The sequence below is a fragment of the Buceros rhinoceros genome, unplaced genomic scaffold (assembly GCF_000710305.1).
Source record: "Buceros rhinoceros silvestris isolate BGI_N320 unplaced genomic scaffold, ASM71030v1 scaffold7284, whole genome shotgun sequence".
Lineage (NCBI taxonomy): Eukaryota > Metazoa > Chordata > Aves > Bucerotiformes > Bucerotidae > Buceros > Buceros rhinoceros.
The window spans coordinates 74,883-84,164 of NW_010408750.1; the positions used below are offsets into that span (position 1 = coordinate 74,883).

Genomic DNA, 9,282 nt, shown 5'->3' on the forward strand with positions numbered 1-9,282 from the left:
GGATCAGTGAGATGATCTGACTTACCTCATAGCAACGTGAGTCTATGCAAGGTCCGTGGCTGGACCCTGCAGATCAACAGAAGCTAACTACAAACCTCAGAATCTCACCCACAGACACAGCACTGCAAAGAGATGACAGCAACTGAGTTATCTCTAGAGAGGACAGGACAGAGGGAGCACTGAGCTGACGCTCCTACAGTAAGTTGAGGGAGGTCTTCATTAAAAAACAAAGGTAACAAGGCAGTAACAGATGAACCTCTCCATTCTCCTGAGACAAAACAAGGCAGTGATTACTACAGACAGGTTCAGATCAGTGATGGCAGAGCACAGGGTATCACCTAGAATCCTATTGTTTATCCCCACAGAAGTAACAGAATGGAGTTATGCATCTGCAGCTCAGTTGCTAACAGATGACTACAAAACCTTGCACATTAGTTACACAGACTAGAAATGAATCACTGGCCCAGATCCACAAAGCTTCAGGGTTGGACACAGCCACAGAAGTGACAGTGGGCAAGAGAAACACAGCAGAACAGCTGTTAGACAATTAAATGACAGCCACGAGTGCTGTCATTTGCCACAAGCCATGAGCAAACCTATATGTTTAAGGCAGGTACAGTATTGTTCAATCACTGACACCATACAAGCCTAGGCCTTTACCATGATATAACTAGCCAAGTTTACAGCAGTATAAGATACCATACTCTGTGCTAAGATGAAGAAATCATGCAGAATACCTTCAAAGCCTCCCTCAACAGATTTCCTCAAAAGCTCAAAAGTCCAAAAATAAAGTTCTGAAATAATCCTACTACCAAACATTCATTTCAGAATTATTTTAACTGAAAATACCTCACCCGTGAATGAAAATACAAAACAGTTTAAAGACCAGTATTTTCAATACGGAGCTGGGCAGCAACATCTTATTCTTACAGTACACTAAAGGTACCTACTTCTGGAGAAAAGCTATCCTTGTCGACAGGTCAGACTGTGTCATTTGATGCATCTCAAAGGTATATCTCAGATGGCTAAGAAGTCAGTGAGCCTGGAAGCAATTTCTAAAGATGCTTCAGTTCAGAGCACTGAGCTATATATTAAAAAGAGATGTATGATTCAGGTATGAGCTGGGAGCAATCATAGCACCATGCTTCCCAGCTCAGTCACACTGATGCTATGATGTAGGATGGATCTGAGGTTCAAACGCACTTCCCTTCCCTGCATCAGCGAGCCTGCCTCTCTGTCTCATCTTCTACATCCAAAGCCACAGCCTATTTCCCCATCCCTAAGCCCCCAACTCATCAACAAATAAAATATCATCAGGCTGGAGGCAAGCTGACTCTCAAACAAAGGCAACACATGATGAAGCAAATAAAGACAGGACCCAAGGCTGGCCATATGAGCATAGAAGCCAAATCAAATCATTAAAAGCATTTTATTTTCTCTTTGAACACAGTAACTTTGTCCTACACAAACAAAAGAAGAGTTTCTGTGCATATTTTTTTCCATTCCAATACAAATTTTTTGAGTGGCACTAATAATCAAAAGCACAACAATAAACATATCTCAAATAGCTAACAGCAACATCACAGGTTTAATCATCCAAGAGCATCTGTAAAAATAAATATACTTCACAATTACATGGCTAAGCCTAAAATTGCCGACACATGTTCCTTTGGCAAGTCTGGAACCCCCGACGATAAAAGTCATAGTTTTTAAATTTAGCTTTTTGTTTGGCAATGTCTTAGAAATATGTACCAGATAACAAACAGTAATCTAAATTTTGCCCTGACTTACAAAATCACTGCAGGAGGTATGTGGAGGTATGAGTCAGAGAAAGGTTTGGTACATAGATATTATGACAAAGCTCTCTCAGCAGTTTCAGTCACGCGTGTATTAACCTTGTAGAGCTCTAACAATACAGTGCAGGTTTTGATAAAGAATGAGCAGCTTGTGTCTCATTATTAGAAGCTTATGATCAATTTATATTAAAAAGAGGAAGAGTTATCATCGAGTACACCATGGACAAAGCTTTCAGTGGAGCTCAGACAAGCCTGTTAGTGCACTCCCTAGCATAAGATACGGCATACCAGGGCTCCTGCTGCTGCTGGAGCCTTTAGCTAATAATATTGGTGTCACCAGATGAGTAGAGCATATCTGGGAGACTGAACTGGGAACAACCTGCTGTGAGATCTGCACGCAACCAAGGTGGCCTCGCAGCAGAGAGAGGTAAATGATAGCTTTGGAAAAAGGAACGGCATTATGCTCCCAAGTGCTCGCAGCCCGCGTCTGCCCACAGCCTTACCCACACACCACTAAGAGCCTTCTCTGGTTGGAGAGCTCTCCCGTCTAATGATGGCAGTCGGGATACAGTGCTACCCCTTTTTATTATTGCGCTAACTGCTCAGAAAAACCACTTCTAGACCTAGACTTACAGCATTAGGCTTTCACCAGATAATTCTAAAGAAGCGTAGAGAGATGGAAAATGGTCAGTCAGGACAAGTTGGAGTGGTACCACAGTATTGTCATGATTTCTTTTATGACAATCTGCAACCGTGACAATACAATGTCACCTGGTCTCAAGATAACACTTGGAACTGTTTCTCCCCAGGCTCCTCACCACTCCACACCTGACTCTGAGGAGAGGATGGACCCACAGCGCTCTGCTTTTGCCAGCATAAAATTGTAAGATCATTTTCTACCTGCTTTGGTATCGTCTACAGTCAGCTGCAGCTGCTCACCTGATAGACCTTGACAGGTCCTACACTGCATAAATGCATAAATTGCAATTCAGTGTCATACAGACTGCTCAGTTCAAGGAGGTGGCATGCTCTGATGATAGCTCTTTCGCAGGACCATAAAATATTCCTATCTCTGAGTGTTCCTGCATCTTTTACACTGGTGCTGCTACCTCGGTGATAAATGCCCCTTTAGGTTTCTTCACCAGAAACATACACAAAGGACATCTGATGTAAAAGTTGGTGATTATATTCTTATTAATACGAAATATTCTAGGGTGCTCTGACAACTTCTGCTAACTGAAGAGTGAACATGTGCATTTAATTTCTTCTTCTTGTTTCTTCAGAAGAACTACTTTAACAACCGAGTGCCACCACCAGCTGGATCCCTTACGAGCTCCCCCATAAATTGGTAATTGCATGTAGTTCTTTTTCATATTAAACTTTCCCCCTCTCCAGCTCCAGACATAACCCTCAGATACAGCAAGAGCAGGATGCACATCTCCATCACAGCACTACTGTGGCTGATACTGCTGTCTTACTACCTACACCAGCTGTACAACTTGGAGGAAACCAGAGTTCATTCTGCTGCAAAAGAGAAAGCAAATAAACAAACACAATGCTTATTAAAACCAGCACATAAATCTCTCCAGTTGGTCTGGGTATAGCTGATAATTTGTTGAAGTCTACCCACTGCAGTCCCCATTCAATATTGCTTAAACCTGTAACAAACCAGTTGTCCTCTGAATAGGAATCCATCATGTGAGCCAGCACCTGATGTCAGCTGTCATTACAGGGAAGGGCTGTCGGAGAGGACCACGGAGGTGAGGATAGTGTTCAAGAGATTAATGATCTGGGCAGTTAGAGAAGCCATATAGAGCTCTTCCCACTAAAGAGATGAGTTAGTAACCAATTCGAGTTAGTAACCAATTCAAGTTCTGAGGATACACGCCAGAAACACTCCCTCGGTGTTATGCTGCAGCATGTTTTCAAAGATGCTCTAAAAATGTTCTCATAATGATCAAGGGGGCAAACGTTCATATTGGCACTGATATGCAAATAGTGAGCACATAAACCTTCCCCTTTCGGATATCCAATTGCTACTGGGAGTGTTCAAATACCTTTTCTGGGCTTGCAATGCTTGAGATGAACCTAAGCCAAGGACTAGCCTGGGCTTGCTGAACTTCATGGGGTTTCAAATCTGGGAGTTTGGCTCCAATCCATTTTTACACAACAGCACCAGGCTGTTAGAAAATTTGTTCCTCCACGTTTAAGCACTGCATGCTAAGGTTTATAGCCTGGTAATCAAACACAGTCTGTTCTTTGTTACTTTTTTCAGTTTTGTTTTGTTTGTTTTGTTTTGGTGAACTAAAAACTCCACAAGCTTCAACACCTAATCCTACCACAAATACCTTCTCTGCTGGACTTCCAGTTCCTAAGAATCCTACAGTCTGTTAGAAAGAAGGTCTGTTATATGAGAGCATCCTTCTGCAAAAATTGCAGTGCATGTTGAAATGGCTGTCTCTAAAAACAACCATACAGTAGTGACATCCAGTTTGGAGCAAAGAAATACTGCTCTTTTGGGGCAAAAGACTAATACTTGTTTACAAAGAGCAGAAGAAATTTGTTTTGGCCACATGCACACAGAAATACTGTCAGCAAAGTACAATTTTCCATTTCCCTCTAATTCATCAGTAGATGGACTGGTTCTTGCACAGAATCTTGGACCTGATAAGGAAACAGTCTGAATTACTATATGGAGTCTCACCTTGCCCTCAGTATCTTCAGCAACCCTGCGAGCTTCATGCTGTAATTGATAGTGTCTTGTCTTACAAAGAACAAGTTAGATATTTTGTAATTATTTTCAGCCACTGGATTGTCTACATATTTCTTTCCAGGCAAAATAAAATAAAGGGTAAACTAAGTTTGGTTTGGACAAGATAACAAAAGATGACATTGTGCTCATCAAAAATACTCCACAGGCAACTCAAGGAAGACAAACAGGACACGGGAACACGGCACCCAAAAAGCCTTATGAAAACTAAAACCATTTTTATCTTACTATAGAAACGGAAAAAAGTAAGACAAGGATGCAGGAAAACAAGAGGAAATAATTAAAAATAAAAGCAAAGTGACCGTCAAGGTACTGATGCTTCTGGACACAGCTCCACATGTAAGCTGACCTTCAAATTGAAGGGTCAGAGAACAAAGGACTTCTACGGTGATGCTCTCTATTAGTATTTTAAGTCTTGAGAAAGTAGTGGCAGAGATCAGCTTGAAGATGCGTGTTCTCAACTAGAACTACTAACTGCCAGCCTACCACACAGAAATGCAACACTGCAAATGAGCTATTTATCATCAGTAGGGAGGAAGCACAGAAAAGTCTTTATCACTCATAAGTGCAGCATCAAAAGCCAACACTGTTACTGTACCTCGGTGTATGAAAGATGGGGATGAAGACAGCTATGGTGGTTGGACACTGACTCCACCACAGTTTGTACAGATATAAGATAGAGGTCACTGCTTGGGATAAACAGTAAGTTCCAGAAAGTGAAGCGAAACTTTTTTTTTTTTAGTTTTTAATTGCTCAATTCACACACAGGTACCAGCTATAGCTGAACATTCACCTTTATGCTAACTGAGGTATTCAACTGGCAGAGTTCCTCTTAAAAACAATGGATGCATTATGAACATATTAAAAGTCTTCAATAAGAAGATCAGATAGCTCAAATTTTATCAAGTTATATTAAATTATTTTTAATAATTACTCATGCCAGAGCAAAACTATTATTCAGCATTAATTCAACAATTAAAAGAAAATAAAAACCTTTAAAAATTTATTCCCTTATAACTGCAAGGGATAAAATTCTACCTTATGCAGCTCAGCAAGTGCTTTAAACTCTATTATGTTTAATAAATATACGTCCACCCTGTGGATTCCAATTAAAAAAGATTACATATTCTCTAAAACCACATTAAGAATCGAACTGCAAGCACAGTATTTGAAGGTTCTCTTTCCAAGAACTCATGTTTACATAAACTAGAAGCAGCTCACAATATAAAAATACAACAATAAACATGTTTTAAAAAAACCCCAACCAATCATGGTCACAGAGCTCTTCTCTCAGCATTTGGGGTTTTGTTATTTACATAAACGTAATAGTCATAAAAGCACAGACATAGCTACCGTGTACTTACACATATTAGAGTACACAGTCCCTGTCCTGGTGAGACCGAGAGTACCTGCTGCCATTGCACAGAAACATGCTGCTGGTCATCCAAGTGTCCTCTAAAAACAGAGCATCCCTTCAGCATCACAGCACCAAAGACAGGAACCTCATAGAGTGAAGGCACCGAACAACACAATCTTAAGAAAACCGTACCCACAAAAAACCCCGCATCTCTCTGGCCCCTCATTGAGGGGAGTGTGAATGCACGAGCAGTAAGAACAGCCTGGACACTTCAAACATAGCTGGACCTCGGACCATCTGAACTCCAAATTACAACGAAGGGCAGACCCACATGACAGGCACCGGCTGAACTGGGCACCCCAAACCAGCACTGATTTTACAGCATGCCTCTCTTGCTCACGTCGGAGGTTACAGTGCAGCTCTCACAGGCGATGCCCACTCACAGGTTTTTTATTTTAACACCACTACTTCCTATCCACTGAGTAGTTGATGGTCTTTTAAATCTATGACAAAACAGACACAAAACCTTGATAACATTTAAAACACGTTGAGAGGCCATGATGAATGCACTGTTCTAGAAAGTAAGAGCCTGATGAGGTTGTTTCTACAGAAAAAGTGTGCGAACTCGTGCTGCTTAGCTCATTGAGTGAAATCCCCTGCTAATTCACACACAACTCCAGCGTGCAAGCCCTGGCACTCCTACCACGCTTGCTCTCCCCTGCCTCGGACGCAGCACTGCCACGTGGGACTGCTGCCAGGGCTCCCGAGGATGCAGAGCAGATGGGCTCCTAACAGGTAGCAGGCTTTTCTCTTTCGTACTTCAGATTCATGCAAAGTATTGTAGCTGCACTGTTAGGGTGCACTGTGGGTGGGAGGAAGGTCTCCCCGTGCACCCCTCCCACCCTTGCTTCCCTCCCAGCTGGTCTGAGTGTCCAGAGAGGATGGCACCTCTCCACAGGAGACTGCACCCTACCAGCAAGGCTGTACAGCAAGCCAACATTTGTACCTCTGTCCGCTGCCGTATAGGATTTTGTGCCCTGGCCCAACTTCTCTAGAAGAACGAAGCCATGGGGACACTGGTATGCCAGTAACCCTCAAGAATACTGTACAGCTGTAAAATCAGTCAGCCCCACACAGCCTGGAACAAAATCAGGGACCACACAGGACTTCCCAGCTGTCATTATACTGCACAGATATCCACCAAGAAGCGTGTGGGATGGCAGGGATAAAATGCCGTCACTCTTGCCCCAAAGCTGGCGGTGTCTTCCACCCACATTAGAGGACTGCTTTAGCTCCCACGGGCTGGGGCTTCACCGCTCCCACGTGCTTGTTTTATCACCAGGAAGCAGCACTGTATCCCTAACTCCACTGCACGTGGCACGACATTACAAAGCATCTCTAATATATTGATAAACAATCACATCAGTACACAAAATAACTAACTGGCTCCAGGCATGTACCTGCTGTTGGCAGATATTAAAGCAACTTTCGGAGGAGATCTGCACCGTTACTCTTAAAGATGAGGACAATGAAGCTCAAAGGAACAATTCCTCGTGCCTGCAGTCAGCCAGCAGCAGACGTGAAGCTAGGAACCAGGTCCAAGCTCATACAAGCAATAGGAGTTCTCAATACACTGTAGCAGTAGATAAAAATTCTCAATAATATAATCCACAGTGATTCTCAGTCCATAAAAATCTCGTGACAACTATACACTTATCAGGGCATAATCAGCTTAAATGAGAAATAAACATGATTATGCTTCCAAAAGGAGACTACAGATTGGGTAGATGATTTATCTTTACATCCAGTGATAACCTCTTGATGTATCAGTACAAAACCCAAAAGAAATTAGACCAAATAAGGAAAAGAAATTTCACTTGACTTGAATACTCCATTTTGACAGTGCTACGAGAACCAGAAGATGCTTCTCCCGTGCTCATTTTTCCCTCTGCACTCATGAAAAAATTCCTGAAGTACCTATCCTGTAACGATGGCTAATGTTCTACTTATAAACATAAACCATCAAAGCTCACTCTCCTCACTAGCCTAGCTTCTCAGGGGGACTATTTGAACCTCACTAAATATGTTAAGGTTTACATCATCTAATTGCAAAAGGCGTTGTATAAGCATTAGAGTCAAGTTATGACATTCTCACAATAGAATGAAGAGTCGATCTAATCAACAGCAAGTTAAAAAAAAATAAAAACAGAAGTAATGCAATTGAAATGTAGCTATTTTTAAATATCTGTCTGTCTCCTACTTACCAACTGGAGACACTGACCCACAAAGGGGGAATTGAAAAGCTTTCTCACCACCCCCCCTTGTTTTTCAATAAGAAACCCTCACGTTACACAGCTGTTTGCTTAATACAGCTTGTTCTTATAAAAGCTCAAGAGGCCAAAAGGTCTCTGCAGCGCCTGCCTTCATGTTTGACTAACCAGTCTGCCTCATGTAATTCGCCACAGTGTTGGGCAAATATGCATCATTTTAATTAAATTAAAAAGGAAACTATGTGGGCTTTTGAGCCTTGCTGTTGAGTCAATTTTAAGGGACTATCTGCAGGGGTAGTGTTACAGATCACATGCATGTTTCTCCACTGATGGACCTGGAAAAACTGGACATAAAAACCCAAGCAAATAATTCAAAGCACATGTTGAAAGTTAACTTGTAACACAAAAAAAAAAAAACCCCAAAATATTTTAAGGACTAAATGTATTTCAAACACTCCACAATGGTTATCTTACATATGAGAAACATTCAGCATACTACATAAAATAGCTTACAGAAGCACACACAGAGGTGGGAGCTCTCCCTAGGCATAAATATGAGAGTATCTATCTCCATTTCCAGTTCCCTATCTGTAAAGCAGGACACTAATCCTCTGTTTTTCATCAACACATTGTTCATTCGAACTTTAGCAGTAGAAGCTTTATCTTGCCATAGGTATCTATGAGTCCTGACACAGCCACGTTCTGATCTCCACAGGTACTTTCAAGATCAGTCACTAAACAAGCATCATCAAGTTTATGGTTCAACGAGCTGGGTTACAATTATCAGATGTATTTGAAGGAAAGCCAGAGTTGGAGGAAATGATCATACTAAAGGCTGCCTGTGATCCCATACAGAAAGAGCTCCTCAAAAGACAGACTTTCTGTAACTAGAAAAATGATGGAAAGCCCTAGAAACAGTTACTCCAAGCACCATCAGCAGAGGCTCCCATGACAGAACAGCTATCCAAAATAACTCTGCAATATGTAATTTATTCTTTTACCATTCACAGCTGCATAATAAATCAATACATGAAGGTTATAAGTAGCTTTTAAACTAACCTATTTGTTTCACTTGAATGCTCAGCAGGA

At 41.6% G+C, this 9,282-nt stretch overlaps 1 protein-coding gene across 1 annotated transcript in view; it reads right to left on the reverse strand.

Moving 5' to 3' along the window:
• ARNT2 (aryl-hydrocarbon receptor nuclear translocator 2) overlaps positions 1 to 9,282 on the reverse strand; it is a 72,893-nt gene that overhangs the window by 41,180 nt on the left and 22,431 nt on the right. The gene's annotated exons all lie outside the window — the stretch shown is intronic.